At 57.0% G+C, this 22,376-nt stretch overlaps 1 protein-coding gene across 2 annotated transcripts in view; it reads left to right on the forward strand.

Moving 5' to 3' along the window:
- The window catches only part of GUK1 (guanylate kinase 1), a 54,875-nt gene that overhangs the window by 6,911 nt on the left and 25,588 nt on the right, over positions 1–22,376 (forward strand). Inside the window, exon 2 of one of the 2 annotated variants that reach the window (XM_075316929.1) lies at positions 18,711–18,801. The exons of the other annotated variant lie outside the window; for it this stretch is intronic. The gene's annotated coding sequence lies outside the window, so the exon portion shown is untranslated. The remainder of the gene's footprint in view (positions 1–18,710; positions 18,802–22,376) is intronic. 2 annotated transcript variants of the gene reach the window in all.

The following is a 22,376-nucleotide window of genomic DNA, read 5'->3' on the forward strand; positions in this document are numbered from 1 at the left end:
TGTATATAATGAGGCCGCCTGCTCCCCCAGTTATGGTCTGCCCCCCCCTCTGTATATAATGAGGCTGCCTGCTCCCCCAGTTATGGTCTCCCTCCCCCTGTATATAATGAGGCTGCCTGCTCCCCCAGTTATGGTCTGCCCCCCCCTCTGTATATAATGAGGCCGCCTGCTCCCCCAGTTATGGTCTCCCTCCCCCTGTATATAATGAGGCCGCCTGCTCCCCCAGTTATGGTCTGCCCCCCCCCTGTATATAATGAGACCGCCTGCTCTCCCAGTTATGGTCTGCCCCCCCCTGTATATAATGAGGCCGCCTGCTCCCCCAGTTATGGTCTCCCTCCCCCTGTATATAATGAGGCTGCCTGCTCCCCCAGTTATGGTCTGCCCCCCCCCCTGTATATAATGAGGCCGCCTGCTCCCCCAGTTATGGTCTGCCCCCCCCTCTGTATATAATGAGGCCGCATGCTCCCCCAGTTATGGTCTGCCCCCCTCTGTATATAATGAGGCCGCCTGCTCCCCCAGTTATGGTCTCCCTCCCCCTGTATATAATGAGGCCGCCTGCTCCCCCAGTTATGGTCTGCCCCCCCCTGTATATAATGAGGCCGCCTGCTCCACCAGTTATGGTCTGCCCCCCCCTCTGTATATAATGAGGCCGCCTGCTCCCCCAGTTATGGTCTGCCCCCCCCTGTATATAATGAGGCTGCCTGCTCCCCCAGTTATGGTCTCCCTCCCCCTGTATATAATGAGGCCGCCTGCTCCCCCAGTTATGGTCTCCCTCCCCCTGTATATAATGAGGCCGCCTGCTCCCCCAGTTATGGTCTCCCTCCCCTGTATATAATGAGGCCGCCTGCTCCCCCAGTTATGGTCTGCCCCCCCCTGTATATAATGAGGCCGTCTGCTCCCCCAGTTATGGTCTCCCTCCCCCTGTATATAATGAGGCCGCCTGCTCCCCCAGTTATGGTCTCCCTCCCCCTGTATATAATGAGGCCGCCTGCTCCCCCAGTTATGGTCTGCCCCCCCCCCCCTGTATATAATGAGGCCGCCTGCTCCCCCCAGTTATGGTATGCCCCCTCTGTATATAATGAGGCCGCCTGCTCCCCCAGTTATGGTCTGCCCCCCTCTGTATATAATGAGGCTGCCTGCTCCCCCAGTTATGGTCTGCCCCCCTCTGTATATAATGAGGCCGCCTGCTCCCCCAGTTATGGTCTGCCCCCCCCCTGTATATAATGAGGCCGCCTGCTCCCCCAGTTATGGTCTGCCCCCCCCTGTATATAATGAGGCCGCCTGCTCCCCCAGTTATGGTCTGCCCCCCCCCCCCTGTATATAATGAGGCTGCCTGCTCCCCCAGTTATGGTCTGCCCCCCCCCCTGTAAATAATGAGGCTGCCTGCTCCCCCAGTTATGGTCTGCCCCCCCCCCTGTATATAATGAGGCCGCCTGCTCCCCCCAGTTATGGTCTGCCCCCCCCTGTATATAATGAGGCCGCCTGCTCCCCCAGTTATGGTCTGCCCCCCCCCCTGTATATAATGAGGCTGCCTGCTCCCCCAGTTATGGTCTGCCCCCCCCCCCCTGTATATAATGAGGCTGCTTGCTCCCCAGTTATGGTCTGCCCCCCCCCTGTATATAATGAGACCGCCTGCTCCCCCAGTTATGGTCTGCCCCCCCTCTGTATATAATGAGGCCGCCTGCTCCCCCAGTTATGGTCTGCCCCCCCCCTGTATATAACGAGGCCGCCTGCTCCCCCAGTTATGGTCTGCCCCCCCCCCCCTGTATATAATGAGGCTGCCTGCTCCCCCAGTTATGGTCTGCCCCCCCCCCTGTAAATAATGAGGCTGCCTGCTCCCCCAGTTATGGTCTGCCCCCCCCCTGTATATAATGAGGCCGCCTGCTCCCCCAGTTATGGTCTGCCCCCCCCCTGTATATAATGAGGGCCGCCTGCTCCCCCAGTTATGGTCTGCCCCCCCCCCTGTATATAATGAGGCTGCCTGCTCCCCCAGTTATGGTCTGCCCCCCCCCTGTATATAATGAGGCCGCCTGCTCCCCCCAGTTATGGTCTGCCCCCCCTGTATATAATGAGGCTGCCTGCTCCCCCAGTTATGGTCTGCCCCCCCCCTGTATATAATGAGGCCGCCTGCTCCCCCCAGTTATGGTCTGCCCCCCCCTGTATATAATGAGGCCGCCTGCTCCCCCCAGTTATGGTCTGCCCCCCCCTGTATATAATGAGGCCACCTGCTCCCCCAGTTATGGTCTGCCCCCCCCTGTATATAATGAGGCCGCCTGCTCCCCCAGTTATGGTCTGCCCCCCCCCTGTATATAATGAGGTCGCCTGCTCCCCCAGTTATGGTCTGCCCCCCCCCTGTATATAATGAGGCTGCCTGCCCCCCCAGTTATGGTCTGCCCCCCCCCCCCCTGTATATAATGCGGCTGCCTGCTCCCCCAGTTATGGTCTGCTCCCCCCCTGTATATAATGAGGCTGCCTGCCCCCCCAGTTATGGTCTGCCCCCCCCCCCCTGTATATAATGAGGCCGCCTGCTCCCCCAGTTATGGTCTGCCCCCCCCCCTGTATATAATGAGGCTGCCTGCCCCCCCAGTTATGGTCTGCCCCCCCCCCCTGTATATAATGAGGCCGCCTGCTCCCCCAGTTATGGTCTGCTCCCCCCTGTATATAATGAGGCCGCCTGCCCCCCCAGTTATGGTCTGCCCCCCCCCTGTATATAATGAGGCCGCCTGCCCCCCCAGTTATGGTCTGCCCCCCCCACTGTATATAATGAGGCCGCCTGCTCCCCCCAGTTATGGTCTGCCCCCCCCTGTATATAATGAGGCCGCCTGCTCCCCCAGTTATGGTCTGCCCCCCCAGTTATGGTCTGCCCCCCCTGTATATAATGAGGCCGCCTGCTCCCCCAGTTATGGTCTGCCCCCCCCCTGTATATAATGAGGCTGCCTGCTCCCCCAGTTATGGTCTGCCCCCCCCTGTATATAATGAGGCCGCCTGCTCCCCCAGTTATGGTCTGCCCCCCCAGTTATGGTCTGCCCCCCCTGTATATAATGAGGCCGCCTGCTCCCCCAGTTATGGTCTGCCCCCCTCTGTATATAATGAGGCCGCCTGCTCCCCCAGTTATGGTCTGCCCCCCCCCTGTATATAATGAGACCGCCTGCTCCCCCAGTTATGGTCTGCCCCCCCCTCTGTATATAATGAGGCCGCCTGCTCCCCCAGTTATGGTCTGCCCCCCTCTGTATATAATGAGACCGCCTGCTCCCCCAGTTATGGTCTGCCCCCCCCTCTGTATATAATGAGGCCGCCTGCTCCCCAGTTATGGTCTGCCCCCCTCTGTATATAATGAGGCCGCCTGCTCCCCAGGTATGGTCTGCCCCCCCCCTGTATATAATGAGGCCGCCTGCTCCCCCAGTTATGGTCTGCCCCCCCCTGTATATAATGAGGCCGCCTGCTCCCCCAGTTATGGTCTGCCCCCCCTCTGTATATAATGAGGCCGCCTGCTCCCCCCAGTTATGGTCTGCCCCCCCCCTGTATATAATGAGACCGCCTGCTCCCCCAGTTATGGTCTGCCCCCCCCCTGTATATAATGAGACCGCCTGCTCCCCAGTTATGGTCTGCCCCCCCCTGTATATAATGAGGCCGCCTGCTCCCCCAGTTATGGTCTGCCCCCCCAGTTATGGTCTGCCCCCCCTGTATATAATGAGGCCGCCTGCTCCCCCAGTTATGGTCTGCCCCCCCCCTGTATATAATGAGGCCGCCTGCTCCCCCAGTTATGGTCTGCCCCCCCCTGTATATAATGAGGCTGCCTGCTCCCCCAGTTATGGTCTGCCCCCCCCTGTATATAATGAGGCCGCCTGCTCCCCCAGTTATGGTCTGCCCCCCCAGTTATGGTCTGCCCCCCCTGTATATAATGAGGCCGCCTGCTCCCCCAGTTATGGTCTGCCCCCCCTCTGTATATAATGAGGCCGCCTGCTCCCCCAGTTATGGTCTGCCCCCTCCTGTATATAATGAGACCGCCTGCTCCCCCAGTTATGGTCTGCCCCCCCCTCTGTATATAATGAGCCGCCTGCTCCCCCAGTTATGGTCTGCCCCCCCTCTGTATATAATGAGACCGCCTGCTCCCCCAGTTATGGTCTGCCCCCCCCTCTGTATATAATGAGGCCGCCTGCTCCCCCAGTTATGGTCTGCCCCCCCCTCTGTATATAATGAGGCCGCCTGCTCCCCCAGTTATGGTCTGCCCCCCCCTGTATATAATGAGACCGCCTGCTCCCCCAGTTATGGTCTGCCCCCCCCTGTATATAATGAGGCCGCCTGCTCCCCCAGTTATGGTCTGCCCCCCCCTCTGTATATAATGAGGCTGCCTGCTCCCCCAGTTATGGTCTCCCTCCCCCTGTATATAATGAGGCTGCCTGCTCCCCCAGTTATGGTCTGCCCCCCCCTCTGTATATAATGAGGCCGCCTGCTCCCCCAGTTATCGTCTCCCTCCCCCTGTATATAATGAGGCCGCCTGCTCCCCCAGTTATGGTCTGCCCCCCCCCTGTATATAATGAGACCGCCTGCTCTCCCAGTTATGGTCTGCCCCCCCCTGTATATAATGAGGCCGCCTGCTCCCCCAGTTATGGTCTCCCTCCCCCTGTATATAATGAGGCTGCCTTATGGTCTGCCCCCCCCCCTGTATATAATGAGGCCGCCTGCTCCCCCAGTTATGGTCTGCCCCCCCCTCTGTATATAATGAGGCCGCATGCTCCCCCAGTTATGGTCTGCCCCCCTCTGTATATAATGAGGCCGCCTGCTCCCCCAGTTATGGTCTCCCTCCCCCTGTATATAATGAGGCCGCCTGCTCCCCCAGTTATGGTCTGCCCCCCCCTGTATATAATGAGGCCGCCTGCTCCACCAGTTATGGTCTGCCCCCCCCTCTGTATATAATGAGGCCGCCTGCTCCCCCAGTTATGGTCTGCCCCCCCCTGTATATAATGAGGCTGCCTGCTCCCCCAGTTATGGTCTCCCTCCCCCTGTATATAATGAGGCCGCCTGCTCCCCCAGTTATGGTCTCCCTCCCCCTGTATATAATGAGGCCGCCTGCTCCCCCAGTTATGGTCTGCCCCCCCTGTATATAATGAGGCCGTCTGCTCCCCCAGTTATGGTCTCCCTCCCCCTGTATATAATGAGGCCGCCTGCTCCCCCAGTTATGGTCTGCCTCCCCCTGTATATAATGAGGCTGCCTGCTCCCCCAGTTATGGTCTCCCTCCCCCTGTATATAATGAGGCCGCCTGCTCCCCCAGTTATGGTCTGCCCCCCCCCCCCCCTGTATATAATGAGGCCGCCTGCTCCCCCCAGTTATGGTATGCCCCCCTCTGTATATAATGAGGCCGCCTGCTCCCCCAGTTATGGTCTGCCCCCCTCTGTATATAATGAGGCTGCCTGCTCCCCCAGTTATGGTCTGCCCCCCTCTGTATATAATGAGGCCGCCTGCTCCCCCAGTTATGGTCTGCCCCCCCTGTATATAATGAGGCCGCCTGCTCCCCAGTTATGGTCTGCCCCCCCCTGTATATAATGAGGCCGCCTGCTCCCCCAGTTATGGTCTGCCCCCCCCCCCCTGTATATAATGAGGCTGCCTGCTCCCCCAGTTATGGTCTGCCCCCCCCCCCTGTAAATAATGAGGCTGCCTGCTCCCCCAGTTATGGTCTGCCCCCCCCCCTGTATATAATGAGGCCGCCTGCTCCCCCCAGTTATGGTCTGCCCCCCCCCTGTATATAATGAGGCCGCCTGCTCCCCCAGTTATGGTCTGCCCCCCCCCCCTGTATATAATGAGGCTGCCTGCTCCCCCAGTTATGGTCTGCCCCCCCCCTGTATATAATGAGGCCGCCTGCTCCCCCCAGTTATGGTCTGCCCCCCCCTGTATATAATGAGGCCGCCTGCTCCCCCAGTTATGGTCTGCCCCCCCCCTGTATATAATGAGGCCGCCTGCTCCCCCAGTTATGGTCTGCCCCCCCCCTGTATATAATGAGGCCGCCTGCTCCCCCCAGTTATGGTCTGCCCCCCCCCTGTATATAATGAGGCCGCCTGCTCCCCCCAGTTATGGTCTGCCCCCCCCTGTATATAATGAGGCCACCTGCTCCCCCAGTTATGATCTGCCCTCCCCTGTATATAATGAGGCCGCCTGCTCCCCCAGTTATGGTCTGCCCCCCCCTGTATATAATGAGGCCGCCTGCTCCCCCCAGTTATGGTCTGCCTCCCCCTGTATATAATGAGGCTGCCTGCTCCCCCAGTTATGGTCTCCCTCCCCCTGTATATAATGAGGCCGCCTGCTCCCCCAGTTATGGTCTGCCCCCCCCTGTATATAATGAGGTCGCCTGCTCCCCCAGTTATGGTCTGCCCCCCCCCTGTATATAATGAGGTCGCCTGCTCCCCCAGTTATGGTCTGCCCCCCCCCCCTGTATATAATGAGGCTGCCTGCCCCCCCAGTTATGGTCTGCCCCCCCCCCCCCTGTATATAATGAGGCTGCCTGCTCCCCCAGTTATGGTCTGCTCCCCCCCTGTATATAATGAGGCTGCCTGCCCCCCCAGTTATGGTCTGCCCCCCCCCCCCCCTGTATATAATGAGGCCGCCTGCTCCCCCAGTTATGGTCTGCCCCCCCCCTGTATATAATGAGGCTGCCTGCCCCCCCAGTTATGGTCTGCCCCCCCCCCCCCCTGTATATAATGAGGCCGCCTGCTCCCCCAGTTATGGTCTGCTCCCCCCTGTATATAATGAGGCCGCCTGCCCCCCCAGTTATGGTCTGCCCCCCCCCTGTATATAATGAGGCCGCCTGCCCCCCCAGTTATGGTCTGCCCCCCCCACTGTATATAATGAGGCCGCCTGCTCCCCCCAGTTATGGTCTGCCCCCCCCCTGTATATAATGAGGCCGCCTGCTCCCCCAGTTATGGTCTGCCCCCCCAGTTATGGTCTGCCCCCCCTGTATATAATGAGGCCGCCTGCTCCCCCAGTTATGGTCTGCCCCCCCCCTGTATATAATGAGGCTGCCTGCTCCCCCAGTTATGGTCTGCCCCCCCCTGTATATAATGAGGCCGCCTGCTCCCCCAGTTATGGTCTGCCCCCCCAGTTATGGTCTGCCCCCCCTGTATATAATGAGGCCGCCTGCTCCCCCAGTTATGGTCTGCCCCCCCTCTGTATATAATGAGGCCGCCTGCTCCCCCAGTTATGGTCTGCCCCCCCCCTGTATATAATGAGACCGCCTGCTCCCCCAGTTATGGTCTGCCCCCCCCCTCTGTATATAATGAGGCCGCCTGCTCCCCCAGTTATGGTCTGCCCCCCTCTGTATATAATGAGACCGCCTGCTCCCCCAGTTATGGTCTGCCCCCCCCTCTGTATATAATGAGGCCGCCTGCTCCCCCAGTTATGGTCTGCCCCCCTCTGTATATAATGAGGCCGCCTGCTCCCCCAGTTATGGTCTGCCCCCCCCCTGTATATAATGAGGCCGCCTGCTCCCCCAGTTATGGTCTGCCCCCCCCCTGTATATAATGAGGCCGCCTGCTCCCCCAGTTATGGTCTGCCCCCCTGTATATAATGAGGCCGCCTGCTCCCCCAGTTATGGTCTGCCCCCCCTGTATATAATGAGGCTGCCTGCTCCCCCAGTTATGGTCTCCCTCCCCCTGTATATAATGAGGCCGCCTGCTCCCCCAGTTATGGTCTCCCTCCCCCCTGTATATAATGAGGCTGCCTGCTCCCCCAGTTATGGTCTCCCTCCCCCTGTATATAATGAGGCCGCCTGCTCCCCCAGTTATGGTCTGCCCCCCCCTGTATATAATGAGGCCGTCTGCTCCCCCAGTTATGGTCTCCCTCCCCCTGTATATAATGAGGCCGCCTGCTCCCCCAGTTATGGTCTCCCTCCCCCTGTATATAATGAGGCCGCCTGCTCCCCCAGTTATGGTCTGCCCCCCCCCCCCCCTGTATATAATGAGGCCGCCTGCTCCCCCAGTTATGGTATGCCCCCCTCTGTATATAATGAGGCCGCCTGCTCCCCCAGTTATTGTCTGCCCCCCTCTGTATATAATGAGGCTGCCTGCTCCCCCAGTTATGGTCTGCCCCCCTCTGTATATAATGAGGCCGCCTGCTCCCCCAGTTATGGTCTGCCCCCCCCTGTATATAATGAGGCTGCCTGCTCCCCCAGTTATGGTCTGCCCCCCCCTGTATATAATGAGGCTGCCTGCTCCCCCAGTTATGGTCTGCCCCCCTCTGTATATAATGAGGCCGCCTGCTCCCCCAGTTATGGTCTGCCCCCCCCTGTATATAATGAGGCCGCCTGCTCCCCCAGTTATGGTCTGCCCCCCCCCCTGTATATAATGAGGCTGCCTGCTCCCCCAGTTATGGTCTGCCCCCCCCCCTGTAAATAATGAGGCTGCCTGCTCCCCCAGTTATGGTCTGCCCCCCCCCCCCTGTATATAATGAGGCCGCCTGCTCCCCCCAGTTATGGTCTGCCCCCCCCCTGTATATAATGAGGCCGCCTGCTCCCCCAGTTATGGTCTGCCCCCCCCCCCTGTATATAATGAGGCTGCCTGCTCCCCCAGTTATGGTCTGCCCCCCCCCTGTATATAATGAGGCCGCCTGCTCCCCCAGTTATGGTCTGCCCCCCCCTGTATATAATGAGGCTGCCTGCTCCCCCAGTTATGGTCTGCCCCCCCCCTGTATATAATGAGGCCGCCTGCTCCCCCCAGTTATGGTCTGCCCCCCCCTGTATATAATGAGGCCGCCAGCTCCCCCCAGTTATGGTCTGCCCCCCCCTGTATATAATGAGGCCACCTGCTCCCCCAGTTATGGTCTGCCCCCCCCTGTATATAATGAGGCCGCCTGCTCCCCCAGTTATGGTCTGCCCCCCCCTGTATATAATGAGGTCGCCTGCTCCCCCAGTTATGGTCTGCCCCCCCCCTGTATATAATGAGGTCGCCTGCTCCCCCAGTTATGGTCTGCCCCCCCCCTGTATATAATGAGGCTGCCTGCCCCCCCAGTTACCCCCCCCCCCCTGTATATAATGAGGCTGCCTGCTCCCCCAGTTATGGTCTGCTCCCCCCCTGTATATAATGAGGCTGCCTGCCCCCCCAGTTATGGTCTGCCCCCCCCCCCCCCCTGTATATAATGAGGCCGCCTGCTCCCCAGTTATGGTCTGCCCCCCCCCCTGTATATAATGAGGCTGCCTGCCCCCCCAGTTATGGTCTGCCCCCCCCCCCCCCTGTATATAATGAGGCCGCCTGCTCCCCCCAGTTATGGTCTGCTCCCCCCTGTATATAATGAGGCCGCCTGCCCCCCCCAGTTATGGTCTGCCCCCCCCCTGTATATAATGAGGCCGCCTGCCCCCCCAGTTATGGTCTGCCCCCCCCCACTGTATATAATGAGGCCGCCTGCTCCCCCCAGTTATGGTCTGCCCCCCCCTGTATATAATGAGGCCGCCTGCTCCCCCAGTTATGGTCTGCCCCCCCCCAGTTATGGTCTGCCCCCCCTGTATATAATGAGGCCGCCTGCTCCCCCAGTTATGGTCTGCCCCCCCCCCTGTATATAATGAGGCTGCCTGCTCCCCCAGTTATGGTCTGCCCCCCCCTGTATATAATGAGGCCGCCTGCTCCCCCAGTTATGGTCTGCCCCCCCCTGTATATAATGAGGCCGCCTGCTCCCCCAGTTATGGTCTGCCCCCCCAGTTATGGTCTGCCCCCCCTGTATATAATGAGGCCGCCTGCTCCCCCAGTTATGGTCTGCCCCCCTCTGTATATAATGAGGCCGCCTGCTCCCCCAGTTATGGTCTGCCCCCCCCCCCTGTATATAATGAGGCCGCCTGCTCCCCCAGTTATGGTCTGCCCCCCCCCTGTATATAATGAGACCGCCTGCTCCCCCAGTTATGGTCTGCCCCCCCCCTCTGTATATAATGAGGCCGCCTGCTCCCCCAGTTATGGTCTGCCCCCCCTCTGTATATAATGAGACCGCCTGCTCCCCCAGTTATGGTCTGCCCCCCCCCTCTGTATATAATGAGGCCGCCTGCTCCCCCAGTTATGGTCTGCCCCCCTCTGTATATAATGAGGCCGCCTGCTCCCCCAGTTATGGTCTGCCCCCCCCCTGTATATAATGAGGCCGCCTGCTCCCCCAGTTATGGTCTGCCCCCCCCCTGTATATAATGAGGCCGCCTGCTCCCCCAGTTATGGTCTGCCCCCCCCTGTATATAATGAGGCCGCCTGCTCCCCCAGTTATGGTCTGCCCCCCCTCTGTATATAATGAGGCCGCCTGCTCCCCCAGTTATGGTCTGCCCCCCCTGTATATAATGAGACCCGCCTGCTCCCCCAGTTATGGTCTGCCCCCCCCTGTATATAATGAGACCGCCTGCTCCCCCAGTTATGGTCTGCCCCCCCCTGTATATAATGAGGCCGCCTGCTCCCCCAGTTATGGTCTGCCCCCCAGTTATGGTCTGCCCCCCCTGTATATAATGAGGCCGCCTGCTCCCCCAGTTATGGTCTGCCCCCCCCCTGTATATAATGAGGCTGCCTGCTCCCCCAGTTATGGTCTGCCCCCCCCTGTATATAATGAGGCCGCCTGCTCCCCCAGTTATGGTCTGCCCCCCCAGTTATGGTCTGCCCCCCCTGTATATAATGAGACCGCCTGCTCCCCCAGTTATGGTCTGCCCCCCCCTCTGTATATAATGAGGCCGCCTGCTCCCCCAGTTATGGTCTGCCCCCTCTGTATATAATGAGACCGCCTGCTCCCCCAGTTATGGTCTGCCCCCCCCTCTGTATATAATGAGGCCGCCTGCTCCCCCAGTTATGGTCTGCCCCCCCCTCTGTATATAATGAGGCCGCCTGCTCCCCCAGTTATGGTCTGCCCCCCCCTGTATATAATGAGACCGCCTGCTCCCCCAGTTATGGTCTGCCCCCCCCTGTATATAATGAGGCCGCCTGCTCCCCCAGTTATGGTCTGCCCCCCCCTCTGTATATAATGAGGCTGCCTGCTCCCCCAGTTATGGTCTCCCTCCCCCTGTATATAATGAGGTCGCCTGCTCCCCCAGTTATGGTCTCCCTCCCCCTGTATATAATGAGGCTGCCTGCTCCCCCAGTTATGGTCTGCCCCCCCCTCTGTATATAATGAGGCCGCCTGCTCCCCCAGTTATGGTCTCCCTCCCCCTGTATATAATGAGGCCGCCTGCTCCCCCAGTTATGGTCTGCCCCCCCCCTGTATATAATGAGACCGCCTGCTCCCCCAGTTATGGTCTGCCCCCCCCTGTATATAATGAGGCCGCCTGCTCCCCCAGTTATGGTCTCCCTCCCCCTGTATATAATGAGGCCGCATGCTCCCCCAGTTATGGTCTGCCCCCCTCTGTATATAATGAGGCCGCCTGCTCCCCCAGTTATGGTCTGCCCCCCCCTGTATATAATGAGGCCGCCTGCTCCCCCAGTTATGGTCTGCCCCCCCCTGTATATAATGAGGCTGCCTGCTCCCCCAGTTATGGTCTCCCTCCCCCTGTATATAATGAGGCCGCCTGCTCCCCCAGTTATGGTCTGCCCCCCCCTGTATATAATGAGGCCGCCTGCTCCCCCAGTTATGGTCTGCCCCCCCCTGTATATAATGAGGCCGCCTGCTCCCCCAGTTATGGTCTGCCTCCCCCTGTATATAATGAGGCCGCCTGCTCCCCCAGTTATGGTCTGCCCCCCCTGTATATAATGAGGCCGCCTGCTCCCCCAGTTATGGTCTCCCTCCCCCTGTATATAATGAGGCCGCCTGCTCCCCCAGTTATGGTCTGCCCCCCCCCTGTATATAATGAGGCTGCCTGCTCCACCAGTTATGGTCTGCCCCCCCCTCTGTATATAATGAGGCCGCCTGCTCCCCCAGTTATGGTCTGCCCCCCCCTGTATATAATGAGGCTGCCTGCTCCCCAGTTATGGTCTCCCTCCCCCTGTATATAATGAGGCCGCCTGCTCCCCCAGTTATGGTCTCCCTCCCCCTGTATATAATGAGGCCGCCTGCTCCCCCAGTTATGGTCTCCCTCCCCCTGTATATAATGAGGCCGCCTGCTCCCCCAGTTATGGTCTCCCTCCCCCTGTATATAATGAGGCTGCCTGCTCCCCCAGTTATGGTCTGCCCCCCCCCTGTATATAATGAGGCCGTCTGCTCCCCCAGCTATGGTCTCCCTCCCCCTGTATATAATGAGGCCGCCTGCTCCCCCAGTTATGGTCTCCCTCCCCCTGTATATAATGAGGCCGCCTGCTCCCCCAGTTATGGTCTGCCCCCCCCCCCCCCTGTATATAATGAGGCCGCCTGCTCCCCCAGTTATGGTCTGCCCCCCTCTGTATATAATGAGGCTGCCTGCTCCCCCAGTTATGGTCTGCCCCCCTCTGTATATAATGAGGCCGCCTGCTCCCCCAGTTATGGTCTGCCCCCCTCTGTATATAATGAGGCCGCCTGCTCCCCCAGTTATGGTCTGCCCCCCCCTGTATATAATGAGGCTGCCTGCTCCCCCAGTTATGGTCTGCCCCCCTCTGTATATAATGAGGCCGCCTGCTCCCCCAGTTATGGTCTCCCCCCCCCCCTGTATATAATGAGGCCGCCTGCTCCCCCAGTTATGGTCTGCCCCCCCCCTGTATATAATGAGGCCGCCTGCTCCCCCAGTTATGGTCTCCCTCCCCCTGTATATAATGAGGCCGCCTGCTCCCCCAGTTATGGTCTGCCCCCCCTGTATATAATGAGGCCGCCTGCTCCCCCCAGTTATGGTCTGCCCCCCCCTGTATATAATGAGGCCGCCTGCTCCCCCAGTTATGGTCTGCCCCCCCTGTATATAATGAGGCCGCCTGCTCCCCCAGTTATGGTCTCCCTCCCCCTGTATATAATGAGGCCGCCTGCTCCCCCAGTTATGGTCTGCCCCCCCCTGTATATAATGAGGCTGCCTGCTCCCCCAGTTATGGTCTGCCCCCCCCTGTATATAATGAGGCTGCCTGCTCCCCCAGTTATGGTCTGCCCCCCCTGTATATAATGAGGCCGCCTGCTCCCCCAGTTATGGTCTGCCCCCCCTGTATATAATGAGGCCGCCTGCTCCCCCAGTTATGGTCTGCCCCCCTGTATATAACGAGGCCGCCTGCTCCCCCAGTTATGGTCTGCCCCCCCTGTATATAATGAGGCCGCATGCTCCCCCAGTTATGGTCTGCCCCCCCCTGTATATAATGAGGCCGCCTGCTCCCCCAGTTATGGTCTGCCCCCCCCCCCTGTATATAATGAGGCCGCCTGCTCCCCCAGTTATGGTCTCCCTCCCCCTGTATATAATGAGGCTGCCTGCTCCCCCAGTTATGGTCTGCCCCCCCTGTATATAATGAGGCCGCCTGCTCCCCCAGTTATGGTCTGCCCCCCCTGTATATAATGAGGCCGCCTGCTCCCCCAGTTATGGTCTGCCCCCCCTGTATATAATGAGGCCGCCTGCTCCCCCAGTTATGGTCTCCCTCCCCCTGTATATAATGAGGCCGCCTGCCCCCCAGTTATGGGTGCGTGCCCCCCCCCTGTATATAATGAGGCCGCCTGCTCCCCCAGTTATGGTCTGCCCCCCCCTGTATATAATGAGGCCGCCTGCTCCCCCAGTTATGGTCTGCCCTCCCCCTGTATATAATGAGGCCGCCTGCCCCCCCAGTTATGGTCTGCCCCCCCCCTGTATATAATGAGGCCGCTCTGCTCCCCCAGTTATGGTCTCCCTCCCCCTGTATATAATGAGGCCGCCTGCTCCCCCAGTTATGGTCTGCCCCCCCTGTATATAATGAGGCCGCCTGCTTCCCCAGTTATGGTCTGCCCCCCCTGTATATAATGAGGCCGCCTGCTCCCCAGTTATGGTCTCCCTCCCCTGTATATAATGAGCCGCCTGCTCCCCCAGTTATGGTCTCCCCTCCCCCTGTATATAATGAGGCCGCCTGCTCCCCCAGTTATGGTCTCCCTCCCCCTGTATATAATGAGGCCGCCTGCTCCCCCAGTTATGGTCTGCCCCCCCCCTGTATATAATGAGGCCGCCTGCTCCCCCAGTTATGGTCTGCCCCCCCCTGTATATAATGAGGCCGCCTGCTCCCCCAGTTATGGTCTGCCCCCCCTGTATATAATGAGGCCGCCTGCTCCCCCAGTTATGGTCTGCCCCCCCCTGTATATAACGAGGCCGCCTGCTCCCCCAGTTATGGTCTGCCCCCCCCTCTGTATATAATGAGGCCGCCTGCTCCCCCAGTTATGGTCTGCCCTCCCCCTGTATATAATGAGGGCCGCCTGCTCCCCAGTTATGGTCTGCCCCCCCCTGTATATAATGAGGCCGCCTGCTCCCCCAGTTATGGTCTGCCCCCCTGTATATAATGAGGCCGCCTGCTCCCCCAGTTATGGTCTGCCCCCCCCTGTATATAATGAGGCCGCCTGCCTCCCCCAGTTATGGTCTTGCCCCCCCCCTCCCCCCCTGTTATATAATGAGGCCGCCTGCTCCCCCAGTTATGGTCTGCCCCCCCCTCCCCCCCCTGTATATAATGAGGCCCGGAGCGTATATAATTTTGTGAATTTCTACTGCGAGTCTCTCCAATGCAAGTCTATGGGAGCGTGTAAATAATCGGATGTCACGGGTCGGCACTCACCATCCTAGTGACATCCGATTTTCTAAATACATTTCTCGCATGTTCCTAATACACTGGAAATGAGCGATGTCTCACAATGTGTCAATCACTATTCTCTGTCAGTCGGTCTCTCCCTCTCGCTCTCTATTTTCTCTCTGTCGGTCCGTCACTATCTCTGTCCCTCTCTCACAGTCTGTCGGTCATTTTCCCCTCCTCTCTCATACTCACCGATCCCCGGCCCGGCTCTGCACGGCATTCACACTGCTGCGGCGGCTTTTACTATTTTGAAAAAGCCCGCCGCTCATTAAACAATCTCGTATTCCCTGCTTTCCCCGCCCACCGGCGCCTGTGATTGGTTGCAGTGAGACACGCCCCCACGCTGAGTGACAGGTGTCTTACTGCACCCAATCACAGCAGCCGGAGGGCGGGTCTATACTGTGCAGTGAAATAAATAAATAATTAAAAAAAACGGCGTGCGGTCCCCCCCAATTTTAATACCAGCCAGATAAAGCCATACGGCTGAAGGCTGGTATTCTCCGGATGGGGAGCTCCACGTTATGGGGAGCCCCCCAGCCTAACAATATCAGCCAGCAGCCGCCCAGAATTGCCATATACATTATATGCGACAGTTCTCGGGGCTGTACCCGGCTCGTCCTGATTTACCCTAGTGCGTTGGCAAATCGGGGGTAATAAGGAGTTAATGGCAGCCCATAGCTGCCACTAAATCCTAGATTAATCATGTCAGGCGTCTATGAGACACCCTCCATGATTAATCTGTAAATTACAGTAAATAAACACACACACCCGAAAAAATCCTTTATTAGAAATAAAAAACACAAACACATTCCCTCATTACCAATTTAATAAGCCCCAAAAAGCCCTCCATATCCGGCGTACTCCACGGACCTCCAGCGTCGCTTCCAGCATGAAGGTGACAGGAGCTGCAGAAGACACCGCCGCTCCTGTCACCTCCAAGCAGCAACTGAGGTGAGTAGCGCGATCGGCTGAGGTGTCACTGAGGTTAATCGCGGCCACCGCTGGATCCTCCAACAGTGACAGCTCAGCCGATCGCGCTACTCACCTCAGTTGCTGCTTGGAGGTGACAGGAGCGGCGGTGTCTTCTGCAGCTCCTGTCACCTTCATGCTGGAAGCGACGCTGGAGGTCCGTGGATTACGCCGGACATGGAGGGCTTTTTGGGGCTTATTAAATTGGTAATGAGGGAATGTGTTTGTGTTTTTTATTTCTAATAAAGGATTTTTTCGGGTGTGTGTGTGTTTATTTACTGTAATTTACAGATTAATCATGGAGGGTGTCTCATAGACGCCTGACATGATTAATCTAGGATTTAGTGGCCGCTATGGGCTGCCAATAACTCCTTATTACCCCGATTTGCCAACGCACCAGGGCAAATCGGGAAGAGCCGGGTACAGTCCCAGAACTGTCGCATATAATGTATGTGGCAATTCTGGGCGGCTGCTGGCTGATATTGTTAGGCTGGGGGGCTCCCCATAACGTGGAGCTCCCCATCCCGAGAATACCAGCCTGCAGCTGTATGGCTTTCTCTGGCTGGTATTAAAATTGGGGGGGACCGCACGCCATTTTTTTTAATTATTTAATTATTTATTTCACTGCACAGTATAGACCCGCCCACCGGCTGCTGTGATTGGGTGCAGTGTGACACCTGTCACTCAGCGTGGGGGCGTGTCTCACTGCAACCAATCATAGGCGCCTGTGGGCGGGGAAAGCAGGGAATACGAGATTGTTTAATGAGCGGCCGGCTTTTTCAAAATAGTAAAAGCCGCCGGAGCAGTGTGAACGCCGTGCAGCGCAGCGCCGCGCCGGGGATCGGTGAGTATGAGAGAGGGCAGCTAACTTCAGTCACTCGGGGGATTAGTGGTCACCGGTGAACCCTTCACTGGTGACCGCTAATCAGGACGCGGCACAGACAGAGCCGCAGCATGACAATGAAGTCGGGTTAAGTTCACCTGAGTTCATTCTGACAGTGCGGCTCTGTCTGTGTCTGCTGTCATCTGCCATTCAGCTCTGCTACATGGCTGTCTGTGTCTGCTGTCAGCGGCCATGTAGCAGAGCTGAATGGCAGATGACATAGTAAAAAATACGCATTACACACGCATTACACACGCTAGTAAAATCATTAATTTATTCAGAAATAGCATCACACTTGCGTTACACTCGCACCTAACGTGAACTAAAATCAGCCGAGTTTTTTTTCAGCCCAGTCGGACCGATTTTACTCGCATAGATGTGTTTCCAGCCACACACAGTCATTCACACTCAGGTCCAGACCAGGCGAGCGTTATATTCCTGGTAGACACCCACACACAGTCATTCACACTCAGGTCCGGACCTGGCGAGCGTTATATTCCTGGTAGACAACCACACATAGTCATTCACACTCAGGTCCGGACCAGGTGAGCGTTATATTCCTGGTAGACAACCACACACAGTCATTCACACTCAGGTCCGGACCTGGCGAGCGTTATATTCCTGGTAGACACCCACACACAGTCATTCACACTCAGGTCCGGGCCAGGTGAGCGTTATATTCCTGGTAGACAACCACACATAGTCATTCACACTCAGGTCCGGACCAGGCGAGCGTTATATTCCTGGTAGACAACCACACACAGTCATTCACACTCAGGTCCAGACCAGGCGAGCGTTATATTCCTGGTAGACAACCACACACAGTCATTCACACTCAGGTCCGGACCAGGCGAGCATTATATTCCTGGTAGACAACCGGACACAGTCATTCACACTCAGGTCCGGACCTGGCGAGCGTTATATTCCTGGTAGACAGCCACACACAGTCATTCACACTCAGGTCCGGACCAGGCGAGCGTTATATTCCTGGTAGACAGCCACACACAGTCATTCACACTCAGGTCCGGACCAGGCGAGCATTATATTCCTGGTAGACAACCACACACAGTCATTCACACTCAGGTCCGGACCAGGCGAGCATTATATTCCTGGTAGACAGCCACACACAGTCATTCACACTCAGGTCCGGACCAGGCGAGCATTATATTCCTGGTAGACAACCACACACAGTCATTCACACTCAGGTCCGGACCTGGCGAGCGTTATATTCCTGGTAGACAACCACACACAGTCATTCACACTCAGGTCCGGACCTGGCGAGCATTATATTCCTGGTAGACAGCCACACACAGTCATTCACACTCAGGTCCGGACCAGGCGAGCATTATATTCCTGGTAGACAGCCACACACAGTCATTCACACTCAGGTCCGGACCAGGCGAGCATTATATTCCTGGTAGACAGCCACACACAGTCATTCACACTCAGGTCCGGACCTGGCGAGCGTTATATTCCTGGTAGACAGCCACACACAGTCATTCACACTCAGGTCCGGACCTGGCGAGCGTTATATTCCTGGTAGACAACCACACACAATCATTCACACTCAGGTCCGGACCTGACGAGCGTTATATTCCTGGTAGACAACCACACACAGTCATTCACACTCAGGTCCGGACCAGGCGAGCATTATATTCCTGGTAGACAGCCACACACAGTCATTCACACTCAGGTCCGGGCCAGGTGAGCATTATATTCCTGGTAGACACCACACATAGTCATTCACACTCAGGTCCGGACCTGGCGAGCGTTATATTCCTGGTAGACAACCACACATAGTCATTCACACTCAGGTCCGGACCAGGCGAGCGTTATATTCCTGGTAGACAACCACACACAGTCATTCACACTCAGGTCCAGACCAGGCGAGCGTTATATTCCTGGTAGACAACCACACAGTCATTCACACTCAGGTCCGGACCAGGCGAGCATTATATTCCTGGTAGACAACCGGACACAGTCATTCACACTCAGGTCCGGACCTGGCGAGTGTTATATTCCTGGTAGACAGCCACACACAGTCATTCACACTCAGGTCCGGACCAGGCGAGCATTATATTCCTGGTAGACAACCACACACAGTCATTCACACTCAGGTCCGGACCAGGCGAGCATTATATTCCTGGTAGACAGCCACACACAGTCATTCACACTCAGGTCCGGACCTGGCGAGTGGTTTTTGTCAGCCATATGTTTGTATTTTTTTCTCATTCATCAGCTTCAAAGTACTCTGAACCCCTCGCCATACAGGAGAGAGCGATGAGGCAAAACGCTCCTCAGGAACTCCAGAAGCCCCTCCACCACTAAAGGTACCAAATTGTGGATGAAAACCGTATGCACTAAAGAATGGTGACTTCCCAGTAGACTCCTGGTGACATTATTTACAGCATATTCGGCCAATGGTAAATAAGATGCCTGATCCTCCTGGTTCTCTGAGACAGAGCACCTAAGATAAGTTTCCAAATTTTGAGTTATGCACTCGGTCTGCCCATTTGACGGATGGAGGCAGAAGAGAAAGACAACTGCACCCCGCATCAAGCACAAAATGCTTTCCAAAATTTGGAAACAAACTGGCTTCCATGATCTGAGACCACATCGGAAGGAACCCCGTGAAGCTTCACGATCTCATTAATGAACACCTGAGTCAGGGTCTTGGCATTCGGAAGTGCTGGTAACGCAATGAAATGCGTCATCTTACTGAACCTATCCACAACCACCAAAACCACAGTCTCTCCCGAAGACAAAGGTAGGTCAGTCATGAAATCCATGGATAAATGTGTCCATGGTCTATTCGGGATAGCCAACGGCAGGAGAGATCCCGATGGACGAGTGTGTGTTACCTTGTAACGTGCACAAATCTACAAGCAGACCCATAGTTAACCACATCCTGATGCAACTTCGGCCACCAAAAATGATGAGACAGGAGGTCTCCGGTTGCTTTACTACCTGGATGACCCGCAAGTACAGAATTGCGATGTTCCCTAATTAGTTTACGGTGCAAAGTGAGAGGCACAAACAACTTCCCCGAAGGGCAAGAGGCCGGGCCTCCCCCCGAGCCTCCAACACAACTTGCTCAACAAGTTAAAAGCCGAGACGACCACCCATTCTACAAAATGGGTACAGGGCTTACATGATCACTGCCACCAGAGAAGCTCCAAGATAATGCATCTGCTTTGATGTTTTTAATTGGTGGATGGTAAGTGACAGAAAAATGTAAACCTGGTAAAAAGAAAACATCTCGTCTGCCTTGGATTGAGACGTTAGGCAGACTCCAGATATGACCGGTTTTATCGTCTGTGATTACTGTAATGGGATGCACTGTCCTCTCCAGCCAATGGCGCCATTCCTAGAAAGCCAACTTAAATGCCAACAGCTCTGTTACCAACATCATAGTTTCTCTCGGCTGAGGACAGTTTATTGGAAAAGAAAGCACAAGGATGACATTTACCAGATGACGGACCCTGTGACAACACAGCCCCCACCCCCACCTCAGATGCATCGACCTCCATGATAAAAGGCGGCAAAACATCAGGCTGACTGAGTATAGGTGCAGTGGAAAAACATCTTTTTTAAAGAGGAAAAGCCTCTGACCATTTAGAGCAAGGGTGGGGAACCTCCGGCCCGCGGGCCGCATGCGGTCCGCCATGACCTTTTATGCGGCCCCCCGGGCACATTCCCGGGGGCTGCAGTGCTGGGGCCGCCAGCCCTTTAAATGACCACATGCACTGTTTGGGAGAACCAATGGGCTCTCCCGCTGTCAGGTAGCGTAATCAGCGGTGTGTGCCCGCCCCTCTGTCCCCTCGTGCTGTGTGTTCCCGCCCCTCTGCCCTCCGGAGCGATGTGCCCGCCCCTTTCCCCTCGTGCGGTGTGCCCTCCTTTCTGCCCTCCGGCGCGATCTGCCCGCCCCTCTTTCCCCTCGTGCGGTGTGCCCGCCCCTCTGCCCTCCGGAGTGATCTGCCCGCCCCTCTTTCCCCTCGTGCGGTCTGCCCGCCCCTCTGCCCTCCGGAGCGATGTGCCCCCTCTGCCCTCGGAGCGATGTGCCCGCCCCTATGTCCTGTCGTGTGGTGTGACCGCACCTTTCAACTTCAGAGTGATCTGCCCGCCCCTCTGCCCTCCGGCCTGCACTGTCTCCGGCGCTGTGTGCGCGCGCCTGCATCCGGCTCCCCGTCCAGTACTTTGTGTACCCTCCCCCCAGAGTTGTGTGCAACGATCAGTGCTGTGGCCCTCACCCCATTCTGTCTATCACCTCAGGTTTGTGGCTCCCCAGTAATGTCAGGGCTCTGCAGGTGCTGTGTGCAGAGCCCTGACATTACTGGGGGGCAGTGCTGTGTGCCCTCCCAATGCTGTGCATCACCCCCAGTGTTGTGTTCCCCCAGTGATGTCTGTGCCCCCCTCAGTGATGGCTTTGCCCCCAGCTCCTCTTGCGTTCTGTATGCCCCCCAGCCCCTCTTGCGTTCTGTATGCCCCCCAGCCCCTCTTGCGTTCTGTATGCCCCCCAGCCCCTCTTGCGTTGTGTATGCCCCCCAGCCCCTCTTGTGTTGTGTATGCCCTCCAGTGTCTCCTGTTATGTGTATGCCCCCCAGCATCTCTTGCGTTGTGTATGCCCCCCAGCACCTCTTGCGTTGTGTATGCCCCCCAGCGTCTCCTGTTATGTGTATGCCCCCCCAGCCCCTCTTGTGATGTTTTCCTTCAGCGTCTCCTGTGACTTATACATCACATTGGAGATTCTGGGGGCATATACATCACAGGAGACACTGGGGACATACACAACACAGGAGGGGCTGTGGGCATTTACATCACAGGAGGGGCTGGGAGCATATATAGCTCCTCATGAGATGTATGTGCCTCCAGTGTCTCCTGTGATGTGTATATACAGCAGTCCCAGCGTTTCCTTTCTGTTGTGTATACGTCAGTCCCAGCGTTTTCAATGTGATGTATATGCCCCCAGCCCCTCCAGTGATGTATGTGCCTTCAGTGACTCCTGTAATGTATATAGAGCAGTCCCAGTGTCTCCTATGTGTTGTGTGTGCCTCCAGCGTCTCCTATGTGCTGTGTGTGCCTCCAGTGTCTCCTATGTGCTGTGTGTGCCTCCAGTGTCTCCTATGTGTTGTGTGTGCCTCCAGCGTCTCCTATGTGTTGTGTGTGCCTCCAGCGTCTCCTATGTGATGTGTGTGCCTCCAGCGTCTCCTATGTGATGTGTGTGCCTCCAGCGTCTCCTATGTGTTGTGTGTGCCTCCAGCGTCTCCTATGTGTTGTGTGTGCCTCCAGCGTCTCCTATGTGTTGTGTGTGCCTCCAGCGTCTCCTATGTGTTGTGTGTGCCTCCAGCGTCTCCTATGTGTGTTGTGTGTGCCTCCAGCGTCTCCTATGTGTGTTGTGTGTGCCTCCAGCGTCTCCTATGTGTGTTGTGTGTGCCTCCAGCGTCTCCTATGTGTGTTGTGTGTGCCTCCAGCGTCTCCTATGTGTGTTGTGTGTGCCTCCAGCGTCTCCTATGTGTGTTGTGTGTGCCTCCTGCGCTTCAGACAGAGACAGAAAAGCAGTTGTGAGAAGAAACATGATTAGTATCATCCAACATCACAGCCGCACCAAAGAGAAGCCGCTCCGGCCGCCACAGTAGGGGTGAGTTAATTGACCAAATATAGCCGGGTAATTTTCACATTGATAATTTTGTGCGGCCCCCGAAGGTTGGCAGAAATTTCCAAATGGCCCCCGGCTGAAAAAAGGTTCCCCACCCCTGATTTAGAGAAATCCGTCCCTTCTTTGTCCGGTCAGTGAGAGGCTTTACAATTACTGAATAGTTCTGAATAGATTTCCAATAAAAATTGGTAAGTCCTAGTAAGCGCTGTAACGCTTTCAGATTTTCCGGAGGATCCCAGTGAGGTACAG

This window comes from Anomaloglossus baeobatrachus, chromosome 6 (genome assembly GCF_048569485.1).
Source record: "Anomaloglossus baeobatrachus isolate aAnoBae1 chromosome 6, aAnoBae1.hap1, whole genome shotgun sequence".
In the NCBI taxonomy this organism is placed as follows: domain Eukaryota; kingdom Metazoa; phylum Chordata; class Amphibia; order Anura; family Aromobatidae; genus Anomaloglossus; species Anomaloglossus baeobatrachus.